The sequence below is a fragment of the Zalophus californianus genome, chromosome 4, assembly GCF_009762305.2.
Source record: "Zalophus californianus isolate mZalCal1 chromosome 4, mZalCal1.pri.v2, whole genome shotgun sequence".
Classification (NCBI taxonomy): domain Eukaryota; kingdom Metazoa; phylum Chordata; class Mammalia; order Carnivora; family Otariidae; genus Zalophus; species Zalophus californianus.
In genome coordinates, this window is record NC_045598.1 from 155,967,522 (window position 1) to 155,995,393 (window position 27,872).

Sequence of the window (27,872 nt, forward strand, 5' to 3'; positions counted from 1 at the left end):
ACCCCCAGACCAAAAGACTAGGAATCCCCAGGAGTGAGACCTTAGCATTGGCATTTTAGGCGATCTTGTATGACACTAGAGTTGAAAACTCCTGTCCCAAACATAGGGCTATGTTTGTAAGTGGAAACACGTTTTCTACATTTGGGTCTTTGTACATCCCACGGTGGTGAAAGATGACAATCTGCTTACCCGGAGGAGGCAAGAGGGTTTAAGAATCCCAGGCCTGACTGATCACCATGTACTGTTGGGCCAGAATCGGCTTCTTTGGGATTTGGTTTTCTCACGCAATAATGAGGGATTCATACTAACTTACCTCAAAGGTGGGTAATGAGAAATGATTAATTCAGGTGGTCATCAGGTACTACTTAGCCAAAGTTAAAATGCCTATGACAAACAAGGGGATTTGAGTGATTTTTCCCCTTAAATATTACCAAGAAAGCCCCAGTAGTTACACATGCGAACCGGAGTGGATTGCAACGAAGCAGACCGCCCAGACTCACCAATCACCCATAGATGGCTGCTCTTCTTTCCTCCCATTAATACCTGTCTTCTGGAGAGCAATTTGGGGAAATAAATCAGAAGAAAAGGACACTGGTTCCTTGGCACCCTCCCAGAAAACCGATGCTGTCTGGCTGACAGACAGTTTCCTGGAAATAGGTGTGCCCCAACTCAAAGAGAGTGGGGCCCTACAATGAAAGAAAATAACCAAAGCATTCTTCCACTTAACAAAGTTTTCTTGAAATAGAAACCCCCACTTGTGCATAATTTGTTAACTTATTACTCTTGGGGTGAAAAAAATCATTCTAAAACAGAGATGGAATGCTACAACGATCACGTTAACCAGTGGGGAAATGGGATTGAACTTATAAAACCTTTATGGTAACTCACAATATTTGAAGTGAGGTTTACTCCCATGAAGGCAGAAAGAGCTCTAAGAGAAAGAGACATATTTAGGTTGCAAGATACAATTTTCAGCCCCTGCCAACCACGATCTCGTGTCACGAGTGATGGAGAGCATGGGCAGTGAGGCAGGGTGGAGGCACTCACTGCTGTGGATGTGAGGAGGTCCACTGTGTGTGTGGCTAGCCGGGCTCTCCTCCTCTACAGCACCTATGAGGCCAGCACCAAGGTTAGCTTCCTTTGAATAAGAACCATCTGACACCGACTCCTTGTGTATTTATTATACCCTGAGTGCTACACGCTAAAGAAGGCTGTCTAAGGAAGGCGAAGACAACAGGGCATGCTCCCTGCCCTCTACTCTTGTCAACTTAATATGACCAGATATCCAAATCTAGCAGCCTTGATCTTTTGGGAAGTGTCCCTAAGTAAGCATAGGGGTAGGGCTGCCGGATAAAATATGGGAAGTCCATTTAAATCTGAATTTCGATAAATAACAATTAATGTTTGAACATAAGTATGTCCTAAATACTTCATGGGATGTACTTATAATGAAAAAAATTCTATGTTTATCTGAAATGCAAATTTAACTGGGTGTCTTGTGTTTTTACTTGCTGAATCTGATAACCCTACTTAAGAGATCTATAGGCTCCGTTGTAAGCTTTGTGAATTAGTCCCATCCTTAGGTTGCTCCTCACAAATAAGGAACTTGGAGTTGTTTTCTAGTTGTGGTAGTCATCTGGGCTGATGACTTTTTATTTGCATCAGATCTTTTTGTGACCAGTGGCATATATCCACAACAGGAGTTTTTCGTGATGCTAGTGATGCTAAGTGGTCATGTTGAGTTGAGAGCGTAGATTGTGACTTCATAACTTACTGATCCCTAAAGGCAAGGGTTGCTTTCAAGGCCTAAAGCAGTGCCCGTATTCTAGAAACACTTGTTAAATCCAAGGGCACAGCCATTTGCAACAACATGGATGGACCTAGAGGGTATTACGCTAAGTGAAATAGGTCAGACTGAGAGAGACAAACGCCATATGATTTCACTCATAAGTGGAATTAAAAAAAATCATATGAATAAACAAACAAATCAGATCTATAGATCAGAATCAGATCTATAAATACTAAGGACAAACTGATGCTTGCCAGAGGGGAGGTGGGGGTTGGGTAAAATGGTGAAGGGGAGTATGGGCTTCCAGCTAGAATGAGTAAGTCATGGGAATAAAAGACATTGCATAAGGAATATATTCAATGACGAATCACTAAGTTGTAAACCTGAAACTAACGTAACATTGTGTGTCAACTATACTCAAATAAAAATATAGAATAAATAAAAATAAAGAAAACAAATAAATAGATCCAAGGGCACAGAGCTTGCCTCTTCATGCCATGTGCAGACCAGCCACATGCTCGGCTGAAACTCCCGGTGCTGGGCAGTCTGTCCACAGCAAGAGATCCTTGTAGACTGAGAAGATTAAGAGGTGCTGGTGGCTGTCAAGGGTTAGTTGCCGAGAATTAAGAATCACCTAGAAAATCTTGTGACGAGGCAAATCCCAAGCCCCAGCCTTCTAGATTCCAATTACAAAGTTCTCATTTCAGCCTTGTTTTTAAACCACACCACTGCGATTCTGACCCCAGTGCTGGGACTTGCGTTTAGACTTTGTGCCTCTCCTCCCAGGCTAGTGGGAAGATCCCAGCCAAGAGCTTGTGGGGGTTAGTTGGGCTGGTGCTCCCACCCATTGACCCAGCAGCTCAGATTCAGCTGGGACTTTGAATAATGAGAGGACTTGAACTTCTCTTCCTGTGTCATCTTCATGCAGCCATTTCTCTCCTTATGTCTCCAGCCCTGACTACTGCCAGGGCTGCCAAAAACATGTCCCTTTATGCTAGTCACTTTATACCGTTAGCATTCCCAGACCTCGTTTTCCTATTAGCACAGCCTGGCATTTCACTGATGGTTGTCAAGGTACTCCTGAGTCATATACCTGGGCATGTCCTGCTTTACATTGTCCCACATCTAACACCAGTCTGCTGGGGGGTGCCACATAGCTTCACTCTTAAAAACAAGCCCAATGCGACGCTGAGTTGGGGGTGTGATGGACGCGCTCTTTAAGTCAGGGTCTCTGCCTCGGCAGGTGAGGAGCGAGTCCACAGGGAGCAGCATATTCCCCAGACAATCTTGTGTTAGGAACAAATAAAAGGACCCTACGGAGACGTGTTTAGTGAGAGTCTAAATGCCAGAGTGAACTGGCCCCAAAGACAAGAGATGGGGGACGTGTGTAGGATGTGGCGGAACTGAAATGACCGAGATGGAAGCAATCAATGGCCTGCAATCCGAAGCAGACCCCAGCACCCACCTGGGGTAATTTCCAGCAAATGTGCTCCTTGAGTCTAATTTCAGAAAAGGCAAACCCAATCCCTCTTGGATTTTATTCATTCTTCCACCCATCTGACAACTATTTATTGAACACCTGCTATGTGGATAGAATAACACATCTTGAAATGAAAAGACACGTATTAATTAACCAGAATTGAGAGCCTACTTGCTCTGAAAACTAGTAGTTTTTTATTAAGTTCCAGAAATGGGAGGCGAGGTCCTCAGATGCTTCTGGAGAGGACTTTCAGATGGTGAATGGGGTCAGAGGCACTGGAGCAAGGAAGTTCTGCCAGGTGATCATGTGAGAGGCAGAGCTCTGCAACGGACGGCCTCCTGCTTTACCAATTTCCAGCAGGCTACCAGAGCCCAGGAGGGCTTGGAAGCCCCATTCTAAACTGTCTGTGGTTTCACGCTGTTCTTGTGAAGTGAGGGCTCAATACTGGTAATGATAGTAAAAACAAGTGTAAGCGGATCCTTTCATGTAAACTGGCAAAGAAGACTGCTGTAGGTTTCAAGTCGTAATTATAAAGAACCAGGAAGGATACTCTATCAACACCTAAGGAATTGGGGCACCAGCATTTTTGCCAAAATACAACAGTTCTAATTAGATCTGCATTCACTGAACTGGCAAAGATCAAAGAACCTTGAAATAAGACTGCCACTCAGCACAAAAGGACACAGCAGGAATTAGAGATTGTATTTAGATGAACCAATTATCTATAGCAACTTTGAGAACAGCCTCTACCAGTTCCCCCAAAAAGCCATGCCCCAGTTTGCCCTGGGCTTTTCCCCATAATGCTCCTCCTGCCTGAAACACCCTTCCCAAAACTTCTCCTGACAATCAGGAGGTCAGTGGTCTTGTTTTCAGCAAAGAAATACAACACACCTGTTTCCAAGGTCAATATCAAGTTTGTTCATTCATTCAGTTACTTGGTTATCTGACCTGTGTTGGGCATTTAATGCATGCCAGCCCCTGTGGGGTACATTGAGGATACAGACATGAAACAAAGCACCTCATTTACCCTCAGGGAGCATGAAGTTTAATGGAAGAGACAATAGGAAATTATAAAACTGTGTGGTTAGTGTTATAATAGCAGTTTGTATTATGCAAGAGTACTGGGGAAGTTATGAAGGCTTCCTAGAAAAGGCAGGGCTTGAGTGGAGTCCTGAAGGATGAGGGGGTACCTGATGGAGGCAGACATTATGAGTCTAATGACGGAATCAGCTCATGTGATCCATCTTCTTTCACTTTGCTCTCTGTATAAATGATCCATTTTGGTCATACATCTAACCAGGGTTGAGAGTGCTGTCTGGGGCCATGAAAGAAAGAGAAATGGTCTCACCGAGCAAAAGACACATGCCCTGGTCTCATGCACTAACACACTGGGATAAGCATTCTGAATGTTACTACAACTTCACTCTAGCACGGCACACTAAGCATGCAAATTTAAAATCCTCCAAAATTTCCACTGAAATGGCAGAAAATATGTATGAAAAAGAATAATCTGTAACAGGGATGGAAATCAGAAAAGGTTACCATCTGTAGACAGAAATTATTTTTTAAAGATTTTATTTATTTGACAGAGAGAGAGAGAGAGAGAGAGAGAGGGCACAAGCGGGGGGAGCAGGCAGAGGGAGAAGCAGGCTCCCCTGCAGAGCAGGGAGCCCGATGTGGGGCTCGATCCCAGGACCCTGGGATCATGACCTGAGCTAAAGACAGACGCTTAACCAACTGAGCCACCCAGGCACCCCTGTAGACAGAAATTTTTTTAAAATTTCTGGAAAATAGCAAACAGACATGGTTGGATTGAGCCAATAAAAACCGCCACAGAGATTAGGTTTCAGAGAGAGATGATGGAGAGGTGAGAGCTGCTCTTCCCAACAGAACCCCAGAGAATTCAGGTCTAGAGCCACAGAGAGAAGGAGCAGACAGGGTAACTAATAGAAGGGCTCTGCAGAATGCTTTTTCCCCCACCTTTTCCTGCCCCCCTCTAAACTCTGCACAAAAGGGCAGTACACCTATGCAGTTCACTGCTCAAAATATAGTCTTCCTGACTTGGGCAGTTTGGGCAGTCATAAGCTTGCCTACCTGCTTCTTATTCTCAAAGGTGCCTGCCATCAGCCTGCCTGCCTCCTCTGCCCTGCATGAGAAGCATGGTAGAAGGACATTCCTATGTAACTGCCAAGGAAACCCCACCAGGTACCTCTACTAGTCAACCCAGCACTTCATTTATGAATATGATTGGGCCAGTCAAAAGGCAACAGTTACCTAAGAAAAACAAAGAGCATAAAAGAGAAGGATCCAGAAGAAAAACAAAACAACTGATGCCAAAGGAAATAGAGTTGAAATGGGACATAGAAGATAAATTAAAAAAAAAAAAAGTGTTATTACTGTTTTCAGGGAAATTTGGGAGAATATTGTATCCATAAACGAGAGTATGCTGCTTTGAAAAAGGAGCCACAAAAAACAAACAAATTTTTTTATAAAAATTAAAGATTTTAAAAAGACCCTGAGTAGAAAGGTTGAATTCGTGAAATGAAATGACACACACAAAAAATTTGAGATCTGGAAGACAAATTTGAGGAAATTCTTGGAATGCACATAAGAGGAAAAAAGGAGAGGGGCACCTGGGTGGCTCAGTCGGTTAAGCATCAGCCTTCGGCTCAGGTCATGATCTCAGGGGCCCTGGGATGGAGCCCCACATCGGGCTCCCTACTCAGCAGGGAGTCTGCTTCCTCCCCTTCCTCTGCCCCTCCCCCTGACTTGTGTGCTCTCCCTCTCAAATTAATAAATAAAATCTTAAAAAAAAAAGAAAAACGAAAGAGAAAATATTAGAGAAAATTTAAGAACACAGAGGAGAGAGATCCAAGATTGAAGAGATATAGTATCTCCTGGGGCTAAAAGATATGATATCCTTCCAAATAAAAGCTATTCAAGGAGAAAACACAGATGATAGAGAAAATCAATATTTCAAAGAAATAACAGAATATTTTCCTGAGCTGAATAAACCTTGAATCTTCAGATTAAGACAGCTTGAAATGGAATAATGAAAAAAATGACATACCTGGACACTTCCCGGGGAATTTTATGATCTCCAGATACAAAGAGAAAATCCTGAAAGCTCAGGGAGGGAGTAAAAAAGCTACCTGTAAAGAGAATGGCAGCAGACTTCGCATCTGCTTTTCGGGTTGCTAGAACACATTGGAACAAAGCCCATAAAATTGTGGCAGAAAGTTATTTTGAATCTATATTTCAATTATAAGGGCAAAATGAAATCTACAATGAGTTAGCTCTTCTGCTGTTTTGATGAAACTACTCAAAAATATACTCTAGAAAAACTGGAAATGAATCCAAGAAATAGGTAGACCTGGAAACAATGGAAATAATCCAGTTCTGATGGAGAGATATCCTAGTGGAACAGCCTATTTAGTCTGAATTAGGAAACAGGGCAGTGAAGAAATCTTCAACAAACAAAAGGTTATCATGATTGAAGGGCCACTTAACAATCAAGAAGTAAACGATGACACGCCACATATGTACTTAAGATTTAAGTTTCTCCAAGTCAACCAGAGAAGAGAAAGAAGATGAGAAACACTAGAAAGATAAATACCCATAAAAGGCAATCACGGTCTAAATATGAAGCAAACTAAAACACAGTTTGTATTTAAACAATGGAATCTAAAAAACACTGGCGTCTGAAGCACATGAAGGTAAGCCTCTGTGGTCAAGGTTAATAAATACAGTGCATTCCTCTAAAATCTCTGAGTTCTAGTTCACTGGGTAAAATAATTGCTTCCCTATTGTATGATTTATTTTGCCTTTTGAAAGAAGTTTATAACTTCATGGACTGTGTTTCTTACAGATTATGCTTTTTATCTAGTCTTTTCCAGGATAATATTCCTAAGGGTGGAATTAAGTTTCGAACTCTGGTTAAAAACCCTTTATTTCCTCGGAGGTATTTTTGTTTGATTACCTATGGTCTTTTTTGATCTTCATGAGATAGTTAACTAAACTTCACTAACTGAAAATTTAAGCCTGTACCCATTAAGAAACCATTAGTTTTTAAGAAATGTTGATTCCCCAATCTCTTTGTATTTGATTGATTTAAAATTTTTAACTGGCAATTCAATTTCACTGGAATCCAAAAATTCCCGCTTTAAAGAAATCATTACCTGAAGTTCAAATCCTCAGGTTCATTTCAGAGTTCTTTTTCTTCTGTTAAAGTAAAATGAATTATAATGCTTTTTAGTCTGAAACTGTTAATTGTGGTTACTTTAGGCAGTAGAATATTAAGAGTGAGGTTTATCTTCTGCTTTATGTTCTTCTATATTGTCCAAATGTTTTATCATAAACATGTATTGCTCGATACTTAAGTTACTTAAAATGAGCATCAATAGAAGGCTAATATAAGACTATTTGGCTATATCACTGGGACCAGAAAGTCTCAGGTTGAATGGCTTTCTCCTTGTCAAGCAAAGTGGCAAGTTGAATAATTAAGCAAAAATTGTACCGAATAGGATTTAGAGTTGGTTTAGGTGGTTTAGAAAACATGTTTCAACCCATCCTCTCCACTGTATGTCTGAAATCTCTACATCATGGAACTCTGCATAAACTCTGCCCACTTGTAAACCTAAGAAACTTCCAGTTATTTGGAGACTTTGAATAGGGATTTTACTAACTGACGAGTGTATATACAAGAGAAAGCGAAATTATAGGTTCATTTTAAATTTCCTTGAAAGGTACCTACTTCAAGAAAGTAAAATGGTGATTAGCAGGGCCTGGGATGAAGGAAAAATGGGGAGTGAGCGCATAATGGGTACAGAATTTCAATTTGGGAAGACGAAAGAGTTCTGGAGCGGTATGGTGTTGGTGGTCCCACAACAACATGAATGTGCTTAACACCACTGAACTGTACACTTAAAACTGTTAAAATTTTTAGGTTAACTTTATATTATGTATATTTTACCACAATAAAAAAGTCCCATTTCTTAAATCCAGAACATGATTTAATGTGATTTCAGTGAGATCTTTCCTTTTTTTTTTTAAACGGTATCTCAAAATTAGTATCTTTTTGTCAATCTGTAACATAACCAAGTTTTGTGCCCTTGACAAGACCCTTTGTGACTTTAACAAAGTAGTCCTCCTTGCAAGGATGCCCTGACACAGCATTCTAGGCTCTTTTGAGGGCCAGAGGAAGAAGTTCGTTCTTTTCGGAAAAGCAATGGGTTGGGCTTTTAAAGTTGGAAGTTGGCCAACATTTTTGGAGGGGAACATAGCAGATTTTAATGATAGTTACTTTCACAAAATGGAATTTGGACCAGGGGTTGTCTCTTTCTTAAAAAGCTTCTATTCTGTGAAAACATCCTCTGGATATGACAGAAAATAATTTCATGAAAACTATAACTTGCAGTTAAACTTCTGCTCAGTGTCTCAATAAAGAAAGCCCCCAAGAGAGTGAGTGGTTTGAGTTAACCGCCCCCAGCAACTGGCCTTGTAAGAGAATTCAGGGATCACCAAGGGTGCTATAGCCGTTTACTGCCGAATAGCCAGGAGGCAGCAAGAAGCGTCAATGTGTGCAACGGGCTCAAGAAATAGAATTGATTTCCAAACGCGCACAATTGCCAACAGCAGTGGCGAGTCATGTTCTATAAGCATAAAGCACAGCCTTTGCTCTCTGTCCGAGGTGGAGATAACATCCTCTCTATCCTCAATTGCTTTAAAATCCTTATGTGATTGGAGACTTCACAACTATATCACAGATTCAGTACCTGAGAGGCACTGGACCTTAGGGACAGCACTAACCTGCACGGGGCTGTGGCAAAGTTATCAGCAATATCAGTAGGTGAGGTCACATTTCACTGTAAGGATTAACAAATGATGTTCTTGTTATTCTTTCACTATGTGTGTGTATATAAATATATGTAACATTTATATAAATATGTACATATATTATACACACATACTAAATATATATATATATGTACACACATCTGTATGTATAATTTACAATATTTTTCTTGAGAATGGGATATTCTGATTAAGAACATTCTGATAGTGGAGCGCCTGGCTGGCTCAGTCAGAAAAGCATGGGACTCCTGATCTCAGTGAGTTCAAGCCCCACGTTGGGCATGAAGCCTACTTGAAAAAAAACAAGCAAAAACAAAAAAACATTCTGATAGTTGCCAAACACATATACTGATGGCCAATTTTCAAAGATTAGATACAATGAAATGTAGTTACAACTAAAATTTCACTGAATATAATTTAGTCTTTCGTTGATGACTCAATTAAAAGACATCAGAATAATGAAGCAATGTCCCAGGGGTTTCATTATTAATATCAATTATCATGATAGTATAATTCTATGGAAAATGTTAGGAAGTCTTCATTTTTTCAGCTGGCTTGGATTTTATGTGAATATAACTTTGCTAAAAACAAATTATAGTTTTAAAACTATGAAGTTACATAGCTCTCCCTACAGATATCACCCAGCTAAAGTTAAAAGGGATGCTCACACAGCACTGAAGGCAGAAGATAATTCACATTTTTTTAATTTAAAAAGTTAGAACTTTTCTGTGAGAAAAAGGAAACACTTAACACACATTGGGGATTTTAAAATAAATTGTATAAAGCAAAAGTAAACAGGGTTATTAAAATATTATAACACCATTTGACACATACATCACTGTTCCCAAACTTTCCCTAGCTTCCTGCTTCTATCTGATCAAATCCAGCTTACCTTAAATTGATAAATTCTAGATCACCACACCCACCTTAGGTATTGTATGATTTTTTTTTTTTCCTTTTCCCAACCATTTTCTCAATCCCAGATGGGTGTCAATTTCTGTTACCAGGATGTACCCATGATGTTTGTTACTCATGGATGATCCTCTCACTTCTGTGGTCATGCCAAATATTCTCCATTCTTTAAGACCCAGTTCAAAGCTTAATTCCTCTCTGAAGGAAGATGCCTCTCAATGCCACGTATCTTTCTAGGGTTAATCTATTCATTAATCACTTACCAGAGATTTAAGGAGTAGATACAATGTGTTACGCACTACACTAGGCATTATGAGAGGTTGTAACCAAGACACAGCTCTTCAATTTCAGATGCATATGCTGTCTAGCCTTCCCAATTGGACTACAGCCTTTTCAAAGACTGGCTGGTCCTGTATTATGCTCGTAGTATCCTACTTAGCTGGGACATCTTGAACGAAGTGGGACATGTGTTGATTATTGAAAGATTTGGGTCATTGGACCACATCTGCCTGGTGTCAATGGTAAGCAAAGGAGACACAACTGGAGGAACCTTACCAGTCCTTGGACAACAAGAAATCTTTCCATAGGTATGTGACAATAGGGCCCACCACATAGAATTAATAAACAGTGAATGAACAAATGAATGAGTGAAAAAAATAATTAATCTTCTAAAGGAATGGTGGGAAGACCATTAGGATAGGGTGACTTTTAAGTAAGTGAGAGGAAAATCAGAGGTATTGATATCTCTGCAGCAGAAGAGACAGAAGTGTCTCTGAGTGAGGATATAAGGGCTACATTTCTGAATATTCCAAGTGCTAGGTTTGGCCAACACATGGAGCCACAGGCCAGTGGGACAGTTGCCATTTTGGCAGCTTGGTAAGAAGACTTCGCTGAATGAGCTAAATCTTATCTGGCCAAGAGGAATTCCCTAGCTTTACTGTAAACCATTAGAGCAGAAAAATAGGCTTAGAAGCATTGGAAATGAGCCAAAAGAGAGTGTCAAGAAGACAGCAAGGGTCTAACAATAGAAAACTAGGCAGCAGATTAGACAGAGCAGGTGTGAGCAAGGGAGACAGAAGCAGATAAGGAGGACTAAGCAGTGACCAAGGGAAAATAGCACAGGTACTGTTATTCACACAGCCTCTCTGGCAGAGACGATCCCAGGTGGCAGAAGCAATGAGGGAGATTTTACTAAGGCAAACAGTCAAGTCTCAGTGTAGCCCAAATCTTCCAGAACCAACAGCAGCATTAATATGTAGGACACTGTTCTGAATTTACAAACAAGATGCCCATTTGTAATTTGGTAACTGAAATATATTTTCCTCTAGAAATTATTTTAATTAAGTTAGGTACTTATCCCAAATCATAAAAACCTATTTAAGTTATATGTACCTGAAGTTAGTTCTTTGTACAGGTACTTTAGTCATATCTAATTACCCCATATGTTCCAGTTACTCTGGCTGCTTAAGAAATAATGCCAGAACTTATGGACTTAAAACAACAACAATGTTTATTTTGTTCAAGAATCTGCAATTTAGGGCAGGGCTCAGCAGCGATAGCTCATCTATGGCCCCCATCAGGAGGGTTAGGGGGACTTAAGAACTAGGGCCTGGAATCCTCTGAAGGCTTCCCCACTCATATCTCTGGTTGGTGATGGCTGTTGGTTGAAGTCTAAGCTGGAGGGGTTGGCTGAAACAGCTATCTATGGCCCCTCCATACAGTCTGGGCTTCCTCACAACATGGCAGTTGATTTCCAAGAGCAAATGTCACATGTGAAAGAAAAAGAATAGCCCGGAGACAAAGAAATTGTATCTTTTTATGATCCAACCTTGGAAGTCACCTAGTATTGTTTCCACTGTGCTCTATCAGTTGGACCAATCACAAGCCTATGTAAGGTTCAAGGGGAGGGCAATAGACTCCAGCTCTTTATGGTGAGTGGCAAGATTCTAGAAGTGTATGTGGGAGTTGATATAATTATACGGCCAATTTTGGAGAGTACAATCTGCTGCAATATATGACTTACAGGGAAAATAGAATATATTCCAGCTTGAAAAGCAATATAGCACAGTGAGTAAAGAGCCAGGACTCTAGGGCCAGATACCTAGAACTCTGTTATATATTCTTGTGAAACACTGGGCTATTTGCTTAAGCTCTCTGTGCCTCAGTTCCCTCATTTATAAAACTGGGATACTGTGAAGAAAAAATAGTTACTTTGAAAAGAGCTTAGAAGTCTATCTAGCTCCCTAAATGTTAGCTACTATCATAACAGCAGGGAGATACCTGCCCCAGTTTGGGCAGTGGTACTTCATAGTTTCTGGGGAAATGGTGGTGGTGGCAGCACCACCAGAGGTAGAAAACTAATGATAACAGTTCACATTATTGAACACCTAATACCCATCACTTACTATGCCAAGTAAGTTGGCTTAAAAACCAGTAAGGTAGGCGCTAATATTATCCAGGTAAGAAAACGGTGACTTAGGGGCACCTGGGTGGATCAGACGGTTAAGCGACTGCCTTCAGCTCAGGTCATAATCCGGGGTCCTGGGATCCAGCCTCACGTCGGGCTCCCTGCTCAGCGGGGAGTCTGCTTCTCCCTCTGCCTCTGCCTCTGCCCCTGCCTGCAGCTTCCCCTGCTTGGGCTCTCTTTCTCTGTCAAATAAAAAATTTAAAAAAAAAAAAATCTTAAAAAAAAAAAAGAAAAGAAAACTGTGACTTAGCTAACTTGCCCAAAGTTAACTCCTGCAAGTTGTAGATGTAGGATTTTCCCCAGATTCGTTTAACTAGATAGAAGTCTGAATTCCTGGATAACTGTGTGGAGTAGAACCTTTCTCCTAGGGGCGCCTGGGTGGTTCAGTCAGTCAAGCACCTGACTCTTGATTTCCGGTCAGTTCATGATTTCAGGGTCATGAGAGGGAGCTCTGCGCCTGGCTCCATGCTCAGTGGGGAGTCTGTGTGAGATTCTCTCCCTCTGCCCCTCCTCCCGCTTGTGTTTTCTCTCTCTCTCTCTCAATAAATAAATAAATCTTAAAAAAAAAAAAAAGAAAAAAGAAACTTTCTCCTAAATCTGAGTTGCAGGTGAGTGAGAAGTGAATGGCATTATGCCATGGGGATCTGGGCTTATTCAGTAAGCCCATCTTGACTGGATTAGTGTAGGAAAGCGAGAATAGGTAGATATTTGACTCTTGAACAGCATGGGGTTTGAACCATGCATGGGTCCAGTTATACATGGATTTTTTCTGATAAATACAGTATAGGACTGTAACTGTTTTCTCTTCCTTATGAGTTTCTTAATAACATCTTCTTTTCTCTAGCTTACTTTATTATAAAAATACAGTATATAATACATATAAAATACAAAATACGTGTTAATTGACTGTTTATGGTATTGGTAAGTCTTCCAGTCAATGGTAGGGTATTAGTAGTTAAGTTTCGGGGAGTCAAAAGTTATACGTGGATTTTTGACTGCATGGAGGGTTGGCACCCCTAACCCCCATGATGTTCAAGGGTCAACTGCACTTGGGCACCACTAATTTAAGGACTTCTTTCTTAAAATAAAATGACTCTTGTTATTTGCATAAGATAGCATATTTGCCTAAAAGAAAATCATTCTTTAGGTCAGTTCCTACCATTCTCATTTTTTTCTGAATTAGAAGACAGCCTCTGGCCCGCCAAGAATAGGGCTGGGCGTACTGATCTGGAATGCTTGACACTGATAAGAACAGATTGCTCACAAATTAGGCTGGCTGTTCACCAGCTGAAGAATGCCCCTTCTAAGGTTTAACTCAGGTGTAAAATCTAATGGCTCCCAGTTGTTTGCTTGTCTCTTTTGTTTTCATGTTTGTTTGTTTGTTAGCTTTTAAAGATAATTCTTTAATGACCATGAGGAAGAAACGTTGGCCGTTGATATACATAGGATCCCTAAAAGGGGACTTGCTTGTCTTGTTCACCGTTGCATTCCTGGTGTCTAGTGTCAAGCCTGGCACACAGTAGGTATGCAAAACTTGTTGAATGTATGAAAGACTGAATGTTTGAATAAAAGCTCAAGCAGACAAAAATCAGAAGTTCATAAAGTAAGCTGAGCTTTTCATGCCAGTGGCACACAAGGATTGTGTTTTGCGGGGGGGGGGGGGCGCAAAATGCTTCCTGTAATAATGTGGATGCAGTAGCTAGTTAATAAATGCTTGCCTCCTGTGGCACCTGATGCCTGGGAAGGCATGGGATGGGATGACTTTTGTGGGACGCTATTTTTTATCTCCAAGGATGTTGTAAATATGGTCATCACAAAATTGGTTGTGGTTTTAGTTGTATGAATCACATGAAAGTCTGTGGGAATCAGCTGAGCAGATAGCCGAAGAATGTAACACTTTTCTTTTTTTTTTTTTTTTTTTTTTTTTTTTTTTTTTTTATAAAAGATTTTATTTATTTATTTGAGAGAGAGAATGCGAGAGAGAGAGAGAGCATGAGAGGGGAGAGGGTCAGAGGGAGAAGCAGACTCCCTGCCGAGCAGGGAGCCCGATGCGGGACTCGATCCCGGGACTCCAGGATCATGACCTGAGCCGAAGGCAGTCGCTTAACCAACTGAGCCACCCAGGCGCCCAGAATGTAACACTTTTCAACATTTGCCTCTAATGGATAGGGTTTAAATTCATAAAATTAAAAAAAAAATCTAGAATCATCCTTTAAAGGATTCATCCTTGTATAACAGCAACATGCAGACTTTGGTTTTCCTGCTGTCATTGGGACAGAATTCAGAAAATATGAATAATCCTTACATTAGGACAAGCAGCAGCTGAATATCGTTCAGATTAGAGATTCCTTTCCTGCAAATCAAAGATAGAACTTTAATGTTAGCTGAGTATACTATGTTTTACATTAGTGTAAACTAAATTTTAAAGAGATGCTGTGTCTCTAATTAAAGGCATTTATAGAAATATGTCCCAAAAACTAAGGTTCACTGCAGGGATAAAAAGAACAGACTGTCTTTAGTTTGGAGAACATGGCTCCATGTGAATTTAAATATTTATCATATAATTTTTATATCAAAGTCTTAATGAGCACTAACTTTTATGGCATCACTTCTGGAGACAATAAAAAATACTATATTTTGGAATGCTATTTCTAGTTGGATTTCCATCATGGGGCACCATTTAAATGACAGTTGATTTCATGAAGAGTAATGGCACATTCTTTTCTGAACTTAAAATTTCAAACACCTGCCATCAAAGAGGCAAACAGTGCAGCTGGGAGTCAGAGATTTTAGACATTTTCCAAGTTTCTTTATCAAGTTGCCTCAGAGACTCAAAGTCCCCAAAGCAGGTGTTCTTTTCTTGTCTAATGAATAAAAAATGTTTGAGAAAAATCCTCTTTCATAATTCCCCAAGAACACATGAAGGAAAATTGCTAAGCTTCCATTTCAAATGTTAGGGATTTGGATTGAGTTTAGACAACAGCTTGTACAAAATGTCACAGCTCCAATTCTCTTACGCTGAGATGGGGGACACTGATGTAATAGAAAGGGCAGCTTTGGACAGTCTAAAGGCAGGGCTGGAAAGATAGTGATATATGATGTCAGCCAACCAACTGCAAAGCTACCTAGTAGGTTGGAGAAGAACATTAGGCAATATCTTCTGCAAAGTCAAAGTTGATATGAGAACGAGACAATTGCTTAGACAGTCACGCTAAACAATATTAATACCTCCTGTATTGTTCTTAAATATCCAGTAAGTCAAAGAGAATTCTGAGTTCAAATTACTCAGGAAGTGTCTCCATTCCCCATTTCATTTTGAATGTGGTGCATCCTGGGGACCTGTGGTAGATAAACTAACAGGCTCTATCCTGGGTAAGGAAGTAACATTATAACTTATAGATTCACACAAGAATGTGCCTTACATTACACTGGAAAGTTACATAAGTTCTCCAATGATCTCACATAACATCCTGCATTCTTCATCTGAGTACTACTGGTTTATTTTCTCTGAGTGGATAAAGGCCGTTTTGTAACTAACTTTAGTCTTATTCCTGTGGTCCATGGTTTGAACTTGCATAACTTGCGTTAACATTACGAGTCCTTCCTCTTCACTCCTATTTAATGAGGTAAGAATTTCCTGGTCCATGCAACATAAGCATGCTTATGGATTTCAACGTTCATTATGGAAAATGAACGAAAGTTATAGTTTGGTCGCTGTCCGGATATACCGTTCCTTTTCACACAGAAATTCCAAGAATACTGTGACATTCACACATTCAGAGAATAAAATCAGATGTGGAACTGGATGTGGAAATGGTGGTGTGTGCTTTGTCCAGTGCAGTTCTACGAAATTTTGGCATCACTAGCTTACATATCATTTAATTCAGGGGTGGATAGAATTCAAGGGGATCCGGAACTTGGATGGGAAAAATATATATGACACTCTCCGTTTCGCCAGTCTCAACCTGAAATTTAGTATTTCTTTTAATTAAAATGTAGACTACAAACCACAGTACCTGTGATTTTGTCGCTGAGAGAAATCACGGATATTCTCACGTCACGTTATAGTCAGTATAGATATTCCGAAATACTTTTTACACTCATCACTATTTCATATGGTAGTTATACCTGCTGCTAGCTTGTACTATTTAAGAATAAATTATTAACAAAACACGTATCACAATTTTTAAAAAATCTGGTTAATGTATTTCAACAAAAGTGGTTCCTTTGTAATCTTGCATACTTTAACTTATGCATTTAAAAGCATCATTCAGAGAAGTCTATAGGCTTTACCAGGTTGCCAAAGAAGCCCATGACACCAAAAAGGTTAAAAATCCCCTAAACTATACACAAAGCAACAATCAGGTCAGCGCAAATCATTCCTTGCTGCTATCTTTGAAGCTGAAACAAACTTGACCTTGAAATCAGCACAGTCTCACCCCTGTAAGTAGATGACTGTGCACAATGAGAGTCATTTTCTTTTTATGTTGCCACGAGAAAAAAAACCTGTAGATTCTAAAGCATTTTTAAGATCACAGCAAAGGTTGCTCTCTTCTAGTGATAAACTTTATCATTGACATTTTGTCACTGACACTGACTTGTTCTCTTATATTTCACATTGCTGAAATCCAGTATATTTTATAAGGACACTGAATAGAGTCATTTTATAACTTGAATTTAAAACATCATAGAGGGAGATATATAGAAAATCTTTGCTATATCTTTGCTCTCTAAGCTCTAATGATAATTACTTATTTTTCGTAAAAGAAACAAACATCAAAGTACTCCATCAAAGATAGAGCTTTTAAATGACATGCTACCAGTCCTATCCGTGCTCATTTGAAATATTGCAAATCAATTAACATATTTCTAGGGGTGTTAAAAATGTGGCCTCTGAGTTACTATAATTATGAGATAAATTAAATGATGAGATGATGCCTCAGTAGATGTGCCTTGATTGTAAGCACATTAGACTTTTTGGAAAATCCTCCATGGGGTCTCTGGCCAAAAACAGACTTACCAAATGCCAGTCAGTTCAATGAATATTCAGTCACTGAAAGCTATTGAAAAACTACTGATGCACCCACACTTATTCACTTATCACTGAAACTAAATACTGTTCAAAATTCTCATCTTTAAGAGGAAAAATAAAGGCAATCAGAATTCTAAAACTAATAAGGAATATAAAAAATAAGAACAATATATTGCATTACATTGAGCTATAATTCACATATCACAAAATGTATATTCATATACACAGTTAAACCATTATTTCCTGTCCATCAAAATAGTAAGTATATTACATGTGCTGCTCTAATATTTGCCCATTTTTCCTGTTGAATTTGTAAGATTGAGAAACCTGGTTATAAATGCTGGCTTTGATTAACTTAAATGCCAGAGGTTTTCTTTGAATTATAAGCTACAAAACCATCCAATCTATCCAGTGATAGAAAATCCAAAATTACTAAACTCGGCAAGAAAATGAACTACAACAGTGCAAATAAAACAGTTTGCCTTGTATACGGCGATAGGAATAAGGAGAGAAAAGGTCTTATTAATCAGTTATCAAATTATTCATTCAAGATCTGGAGTTAACTTTAGTGACTATTCATATCTGTATTTGAATTAAAGTAACATCTACCAATGATAATCTAGCTTTAGGGCTATTGTTTCCTTCGTGCGCAATATTTCAGTTCTTAAATATAAGAACAGCTTGCACAACTCCTCAGTGAAGGCTATCTAATGCTGTTCTCTTCACAGCTGAATTTTCAGAGGAAGATCCTGAAAATGTGCACTTTGCTCTAACAACCAAAAAGCAACTGCATGCACACACACGTAAGAGGTTCCACCCCAACTTCCTTGGCATAGTCCAGATTATTTTTCTCTAAACAGGAAGCTGTTGACAGTTTCCCTGGTATTTTCGGAATACCCTATTTACAAGAAAAAAAAAAACACACCAACTTTTGTTTCAAAGTATAATGTTCTTTCCCCGCTGTGCCTATTGTTGCTAATTATGCATGCTGCAAACAAGATAGAAACCAAATCCCAAACTATTCTAGACTGATTCAGAATGTGTGACAATTGTAAAAAAAAAAAACAAAAAACAAACAAAACAAACAGTAACATATTGCAAGACTATGCTGTAGTCTTTAAACCCAAAACAATGCTGAAAGGGAAGATTCCTGGAATTCAACGGGGAATATTTGGCTCAAGCTGCAAAATCCGTATCTCTGAATAATGTCATGTTAGCAAGTGTTGAGCAAGAAAGGCGATTATATTTTAACTTACTTCAGAGAACATTAATCCAAATTTAACCAAATTCCAGAGACTACGCACAAAATTAGCAACTAGAAGCTGCTTCACATTTTTTCCCCTGGTACAACAATCATTGCTCATGACGATAAACTTGGAGGAGGTAAAAGAGAGGGGAAAACTGCAGTAATCTATCAAACATCTAACTATTGTGTATAAAGCAGGCTAATTACCTCACACCGGAGAAGTGCAAGATTTAACAGTCCATGCTCTGTCGCCCCGGGGAAGCAGGGGTGCGGCAGTAGGAGCAGCGGCAGGAACAGAGCAAGCAGCAGCAGGAGTGGTCAGCATCCACCAGATTCTCCCAGGCCTCTGACTGTGTGGACTCAGCCACAGACTCTGCCTCCAGCTGACGTCAAAGTCCCTGTCACATGGCCAGATGAAAGCCAAGAGAGCATTGGTTGTCGTAGCAACCACAGAACAGCTCTGAAATTATTTCAATAGGTCATCTGTCACTGTAGGGTGTGTGTGTGTGCATGTGTGTGTAGACACACGCACCCCACAATCATCACGGACAGCTCCCCGACAACCTCAACCTCTGAAGTCGTGACTCAAAGCATTGCCTACAACTGTCCTCTTTAAGACTTTGGTGTCTGTTCTTTACAGTTCCTTGCAGGAAAGTGCATGCCACTCTGAAGTTGCCACTGGTCTCGTTATCACCAGCATGAAGCATGTGTCTCTCTCTGGAACAGAAGGAAAGAAATTGAAAAATTCTGGGGGTAGTTTTCTGAGCTAATTAAAGCTATTTGTAAGCAAATGGATCAAAACAGAAACTCGGGGAGTTGGAAGAAAAGATATCTTAAAAACCTCGTAAGAATCCACATCGATGTCCTGAGACCGTGCAAGTGATGGAAAGAAATCCAAGAAACATGGGGGTAGTGGCCCAGAGATGGATGAGAGGATCTAACGACCCTGACACCGAGTGGGCTGGGGGGAAAGGGCTGATGAATTCCCGGAGTCCTGCACTGTAAAATGTCTACGTGGGAATGATGACCAAAGTAGCAAAACTGCACCACTTTAAAACGACCTCGTGAGTACCTTTAGAATGCGTTTAGACCCTCGTGTTTAGACCCTCGTGTTGAGGTCACCATACAGGTGCCAAATCTCCTCCTAAATGCTCTCGTCCACAGCCCTTTGGGGCTCAGCAGGGAGCAAATGGGTGGATGCCCCACAAATGCAGAGTGCGGTGAGAGCCTAGAGCAGCCGAATAAAGGCACGGTCCTGCACGTTTTCTAACGTCAGCTTCATTTCCTTTAGGACCATCCCCACTTATTTCTAACTCAGCACACGTGCTTATTTCCCAGTTCATCCTCCCTCTCAATTAACAGGAAGCCAATTAAACAGAATGAAATGAATGCCACAGGAAGGTATTCTGGAAAATACATGCAGAAAACGTATACTCATTCAAAGGGCAAAAGGGCTAAAAGGCGGGGGGGGGGGGGGGGGGGGAGATTGCTCTCAGAACCCGAAGGACCTTTCCACGCTAGTGTGATCAAGATTTCTATTCTGGCTCTTAAAAAAAAAAAAAAAAAGAGTTACTCCAGGGTGCTACAAATATAAATGGAAGCTGAACCACCTGAGCAGATTACATTTGTGCCACTTGAAAAGAATGAAATTTCTTCATTGTCAGAAATTGCTTCTTGTTGAACAGTAAGACCAATGTCCAAAATGTGGCTATAAAATCCTCCTATTCCAGCTTCCTCTTCTTTCACTTCTATCCCAGCCCCAACTGGGAGAAAAGATAGATTTGTATTTCAACGGTTATTGTCCTGATGCTATTAGCTGCAGCAGTGCAAAAGTAAAAGCAAGCTGCCATGCTACAATGATTCAGAGACAGGACAGGTGGGAATTTACCTGTTGGCACAAGAACTAGTGGCTCATGGAACGCAATGTCCATCTAAATGGGTCGGGAGGTCTCCCCCGGGGCAGATTTCCGCAACAGCCACAATTCACCATTTTGCAGTTTGTTCCAGTTACAGTTCTAGGTCTCTGTTCAGAAATGCACATCGTAGGTACTGAATGGAATGGGAAGAGAGGAGAGAAAGCATGTCTTTCCAGACTCCCAGGGCCCCACGTCCTGTGAGCTGCCTGCTTTAGCATCTCTCTGACTCCAGATCCTTGGCTGCCTGAGCAACTCTTCTCTTTCTGCAGCTCCAGCATCTGAGGAAAGCTGCAGTACCAAGCTCTGCCAATAGGTGATGTCCCATGAAACAAGAAGTTCTCGGTTCTGAAAATGCCGAAAATCCAGGGCTTCCATTTGAAATTTAGTTTGAAATTTAGCTAAAACTAACACTTTTTCATTTTGAATTTTCGATCATTTTTTTACTTTTTTTCCGGATTTTTTAAATTTTATTTTATTATGTTAATCATTTTTAGGTACACTTTACTATATATTGACTCGGGCTGAAACTCATTGTAAGTTAAAATAATCAGTGGACTGACCTTCCAAATGGAAAGTGGATGTGTGTAAATCCTCCTTTCTGTAGCATGCTTCCAACCTGTTATTGCTCATTTTCCTTTTGCAAACTACCTAGGATTAGAGATTTTTCTTACAGCTAAAGAAGCTACCGGTCACCTGCAGGGTTGAAATCGCAATGATGATCTCTTTGGAGCCGAGGTTTCTACCAGTTTGGTTAATTAATCCAAATGTAGTTGAAAATATCATAGGAAATACAGAAGAAGGTTTCTCTAATCACAGCCCACCACATTGAGGGAATATGTGTCATTTTATTTTTTAAATGACAACTCATTTTTTTTTTTTTTTGGTGAAAATGATTCACTGAATTTAAAAATACCCATTCAAAAATAGTTCTGCACCATAGTTTTCACTTGCTGTATGAATGTCAAGGCTACCTATTATTAGTTTGACCACTTTGCCGGAAATAACTGATAAAATCCCAAATAAGGAGTCTGATTCAAGTTCACACATCTGAATTAACAGGTGGTATGGGCCATGAGTAGACAACTATAATCAGCCTTTTATTTGATGTTTTTAGGTAGAAATGTTCCTGTTTGCCCATCTTAACATTCGTAGGAAGGCCATGGACCTATTTTTTGGAGACATTGGGTTCAAATCTCATCTGGGCAAGTTACTTCTCTCCTCTGATCCTCAGTGCCTACATCCTAAGGTTGTTGTGAAGATTATAAAATTAATGTTTTCTAAAATTCTGACTCCCGGCCATAGGGTAGATGGCTTAATGTGTATGTCTTTTCTGGTTTATCTGTCTGACTCTGATAAGTCTACAAAGACTTTCAGGCAGAGGAGAGACTCTTACTCATTTCTACAGTTCTATGGTTAGCCCAGGGCCCAAGACATAATGAGTGCTCAATATGCTGAGTGTCTCAACTATTGGGAAATCACTGCTGAGCAATAGAAAGAAATGGTTCCTTTTTCTTCCCACTAACAGAGAAGAGGGAGACTCCCCTCAACCCCCAAAAAAGGCAAAGGAAGGAAAAATAAAAATAAAACTGTGGAGCTATCACAAATTTTTCTAGCAACGAAAAGGTTCGAATAAATTTACCAAGTAAATTAAACTTATCTCTACTGAATCATGACTACTTTTTATGAGGGTACATAAGTTATATGCTGATGTATTTTATGACTATTACTGTTAATGTTGGATAATCTTTTTTAGTAACTGACATTAACTGAGCATTTAATACATGTGAAGCATTGTTCTAAGTGCTGCAGAAATATTAAAGCATTCATTATAATAACCCTATGAGGCAGGTACTACTCTTTTCCACATCTCACAGCTGATGAACCTCGAGCAGAGAGATGTCAAGTATCTTGCCTACCTAGTACATGGCAGCGCCAGGATCTATACCCGGGAAGCCTGGTTTCATAAATTCTGGGAAATAATTTACATTTGATGTATTTTTAGAAAGAATGGAATTATTTCTTATGTTTATTTTATACCTAAGGATTGTTTTTATTTTCAATTTCTTATGCGGGAGAGAAGGCCAACTTTTCTACACCTGGAAACTCTAATGATCTCAATCTAGCTTTGGCCTAATGAGTAATATTGCAAAAAAATCTAATCAGGAAGATTTGAATCAAGGAAAATGGGCAAAGTGCAATAGTGAAAATACCCTGAATAAAACCGTGCCCAAGTTATTATAGTCTTCACTGAAGCAACTACTTGGATTGAACTGGCTTGGGTAACTTCTGTTGCCCACTATGATGGAGTTTCATGTGTTTAAACCAATACTTTCACTGAGATAACAATAAGAGCTGAGTTAAAAAAAAAAAGTGTTTGGAAGACATCAAAGAGCAGCAAAGGCTGAAAAATCTTTAAGTTCCAAGATCTCAGATAAAAGGAAAACCTATTGATATAAGCCCAACATTCTCCACATTATCTGCTGCTTTTCTCCTCAAATTGTTTGATAATTCTTAAGTGGTGTGGGGCTTCTGGCATTCTCAGAGACTAGAGAGACGAAAATTGGGAGTACAAATATTTAAAAGCACCCAGGACTTTCGGGATTGAAATCCTGATTTAAAAAAAGGGGGGGCGGGAGTATCATAGATAACTTTCTGAACTGTTTTCCTGTTGAAGTATTTGCCAATTCCTAACTGACGTTAGGCAAAAGAACAAGAAGTAAAGCATAAAACTGCAGCAAAGAGCATAAAAACATAAAGGGAGCAGTCTTGTAGTTCTAGGGAGACAAAAATTAGAGTTCAAGATTCTCCAAGGAGTTGGAGCTGGTAAGCACCCTAAGTTTTCAGTTCTCCTAACTAAAGGCTATGCCATAGAAGTAATGGAAAACAGGAAAAAGATGTACCCTCACAAACACCAGTACCCATCCTAGAATTTTTACAATGCCTAGCTGGATCAAGGTAATTTGTGCCTATTCTAACTATCTTCTAGAGAAAAATTAACCTTCTCTAAAGAAAGATGACATCACATAGAACCTCTACCATTTTTCATACACCACTTCCAATTCAATCCAAAATCATTAATCATGCCAAGAGAGAAGTCTAACTGACCAAAATCCAAGAGAAAAAAAAATAGACAGTAGAGAGAGATCCATAGGTGATTCGCCTTTTGTAGTTATCAGACAGGGATTTAAAAATAGCTGTAATTTTAGTATGTTCAAGAAAATAAATGGCAAGAGGGATAATTCCACCTGTAAAAAATTTAAATCTATGAAAAAGGAACACATGCAAATTAAAGAATTGAAAAATACAATAACTGAAATTAAGAACACAATAGACTGGTTCACGAGTAGAGAAGATATACCAAAAGAGAAAAATAGTGAAATGAAAGGTAGATCAGCAGACACTAGACTGAAGTACAAGAAGAAAAGAAGACTGGGAAACATAGAAAACAGTGTAAGAGACATTTGGGACATGACGAAAAGGCTAATGTGTGTATTTGGGAGAGGAGAGAAGAGGAAAGAGAGGTAGGACACAAACAATATTTAAAGAGAATTGGCTGAGAAATTTCCAGAATTTACAAAACAACAGATTTAAGAAGCCCTATGTAACCCAAACAAGACAACTACAAAGAAAATCACACAAAAATACATCATGGCCAACCTGCTGAAAGCTAAAGACAAAGACAAAATCTTAAAAGCAGTGAGACCATAAAGTCATATTAACTTTATAGGCAAAACAGAAGACTTTTTAACAGTGAAACTCAACAGTAAGCCAAACAATCCAAATTAGAAAATCAGCAAAAGACAGGAAGAGACATTTCCCCGAAGAATATATACAGATGACAAATAAGCACATGAAAAGATTTTCTAACATCATTAACCATAAGGGAAATGCAAGTTAAAAAAAAAAACAAAACATAATGGGGTATCACTACACAACTATCAAAATGACTAAAATAAAAAATAGTGACGAAACCGAATGCTGGCAAGGATGCAGAGAAACTGAATCACTCATACATTGCTGGTGGGATTGTAAAATGATACAGCCACTATGGTAAATGGTTTGGCAGTTTTTCAAAAATATTACACATGCAACTACCATATGACTCAGCAGTTGTACTCCTGGTATTTCAGAGAAATTAAGACTTATGTTAACACAAAAGTTTGTACTCTAAAGCTTCTTACTTTGTAATGGCTGCTAATTGGAAACAATTCAGATGTTTTCTTTTTTCTTTTTTAGATTGATTTATTTATTTGAGAGAGAGAGAGAGCACATGCATGTGTGCACTCACATGAGTGGGGGGAGGGGCAGAGGGCGAGAGAACTCCTCAGGCAGACTCTGCTGACAGCAGGGCCTCATGTGGGGCTGGATCCCAAGACCCTGAGATCATGACCTGAGCCAAAATCAAGAGATGGCTTCTTAATGGAATGAGCCACCCAGGTGTCCCTAGATGCTTTCAATGGGTGAATGGGTAAACAAATTTTAGTATACCCACACCTTGGGATACTACTCAGTACTAAAATGGAACAAACTACCGATACACACAAAAATCTATGTGAATGTCCAGAGAATTTTCCTGAGTGAAAAAACTAATCTCAAAAGGTCACATACTATATGATCCATTTATATAACATTATTGATATGGCAAAGTTATAGAAATGAAAAACAGATTGGTGGTTTCCAGAGATTAAACTGGCTGTGGGTGGGAGAGAAGTACTTACGTTGTAAAAATACAACATGAGGGACCCTTGTGGTGATGAAAACTTCTGTACCTTGACAACTTCTGTATCAATGTCAGTATCCTGGTGGTAATATGGTACTACAGCTTTGCAAAATGTCACCTTTAAGGGAAAGTGGGTAAAAGATATTTGGATTCTCTCTGTATTGATTCTTTCAATTCCATGTGAATCTACACTTATCACAAAATAAAAGTTTAATTAAATTTTTTTAACTGAAGATAACATGAGACATTTTCAGTCAAAAACTGAGGGAATTGGTTTCAAAAGAATTACACCAAGTTTCTGAAGAGTTGTTTAGGGAGAAAAAAGTAATCTCAGATGGAACACAGAGATACAGAAAGGGCAATTATATAGATAATCTAAATGAATACTGATCATAAAATGATGTCTCGTGGGGCCTAAAATATGTGTAGATTCAAAATATGGGGCAGAGTTAGCACAAAAGGTAAGAGAGGATGGATAGAATTAAGATGCTCTAAGATTCTTGCATTCTGTAAAAGTACTAATTAATAAGTCTCTAATAAGGTAAGGATGCACAGTGTAATCCTTGTATCCACTAAAAGAATAACAGAAGAATGCACAGCTAATAAGCTAATAGATCAGGAAAATAATTTTTAAAATTACTTGATTCCAAAAATGAAGCAAGAAAGCAGGAAAGAAAAGAAAGAAAATAATAGGATAAATAGTAACATTCAAGATTTAATCTCAAACATGTCAATAATTACTAAAATACTTAAACTGACTAAATAGTCTGATTAAAAGACAACAAACATCAGATTGTATTAATAAGCAAATTCTAACTTTACTGGATTTAAGAAACGGGAAGTGATATACAAACTACCAAGCAAAAGGTGGTGTAGCAATATTACTATCAAGAAATAGTAGTTGATAGTAATATAGGCAAGAAATACTGCTAGAGATATAGAGGAAAACTTGATAATTCACTTTTCTAAATATGCATTTGCACCTAATAAAACAGCATTTAGATAAGTAGAAAATTTAACATATCTTTCTCAATAACTCATAAAACAAATAAGAAAAAAAAGTAGAGATATAGAATATTTCAATGACAAAATTAACCAACCTGGCTTAATTAACATATGAAGAATAATCTCAATTACAAAATACACATTTTTTTTCTCAAATATATTTAACAATATTAACTACATGCTGGACCCGGGAATGTTTCAACACATTATAAAAATAATTAAAATCACAGAGTATACTCTTTGTACACAGTGGAATAAAGCTAATATCAATATTAAAAAGACACACAGAAAACCTCTAAATGGAAACCAAGCAATATATTTCTAAATAACCCATGGATTAAAAAGGTTACATTGCAACTTAGAAATATTTTGAACTGAGCAACAAAATACAATACTTCAAAACTTGCATGTACCTAAAGCACTAATGGAAATGTATAAATATGTTAAAACACACACGTACACACACACACATACACACACACATACATACACACACATACACAGACACACACACACACACACACACACACACAAGTTCTACTTTTAGAATGGCACTTTGAGGAGCTCCATGGACCTGCTCCCCAGTGAAACGAGCATAGCTAGTGAAAAATACTTTAAAATATCATAAAGTCTCTGAAAATCTTACTTAGGGCATATAACCAATGAAAAAATGTTTATTCAAGAAAATACACTAAAACTTGATAAGAACATTGAGAGTCTGCGGCACTTGAGTCATGACCCACTTCTCCCCCAATCCCTCAGCTCAGTTTGATGGAAGCTAAATCCTGGGAGGTTGTGACCAATAAAATTGAGCTCCTTCTCCCTGCAGCTCTCAAAGGATATAATGCCTCCCTGGAAAAGGCAGGCCATTAGCATTTCTCCTGTTCTGGTGTTAAATTCCTGATGAGTACAGCTAACAGGTTGGGGGCTCCCTTCCTCCATCTCGGCCCCACTTACAGAGAGTCCAGGTTCTACTCCAGGTATAATAGATTATTAAAAAAAAAGCTGGGGCCTTATTGCTCTCAGCCCAGTTCATCTGTAGGGAATGTATTCACTTGTAGTGTATGTCAGAGGCAATCTGAGAAGACCAGAGGCTACCACCATTGTCCAGTGCTGGGAGTAGTTACTCAGAGGTTTTTTTTTTTTTTTCAGAGAGGCATTCCATAAGGATAGAGAGCTCTGAAGATCTTCCCAAAGGAAATGACTTTATTTAAAATAGAGTGTGGGGAAGTTCAAGTTTAAGGGTGCTCTTGAAAACAATGGAGGGGCGCCTGGGTGGCTCAGTCGTTAAGCATCTGCCTTCGGCTCAGGTCATGATCTCAGGGTCCTGGGATCGGGCCCTGCATCGGGCTCCCTGCTCCGCGGGAAGCCTGCTTCTCCCTCTCCCACTCCCCCTGCTTGTGTTCTCTCTCTTGCTGTGTCTCTCTCTGTCAAATAAATAAATCTTAAACA

The 27,872-nt window shown here is 39.2% G+C and overlaps 1 protein-coding gene across 8 annotated transcripts in view; it reads right to left on the reverse strand.

The window, feature by feature from the left end:
* The window catches only part of NCALD (neurocalcin delta), a 373,105-nt gene that overhangs the window by 59,418 nt on the left and 285,815 nt on the right, over window positions 1-27,872 (reverse strand). Inside the window, exon 1 of one of the 8 annotated variants that reach the window (XM_027622069.2) lies at window positions 18,987-19,135. The exons of the other annotated variants lie outside the window; for them this stretch is intronic. The gene's annotated coding sequence lies outside the window, so the exon portion shown is untranslated. Of the gene's footprint in view, window positions 1-18,986; window positions 19,136-27,872 lie in introns of those variants that run through there. 8 annotated transcript variants of the gene reach the window in all.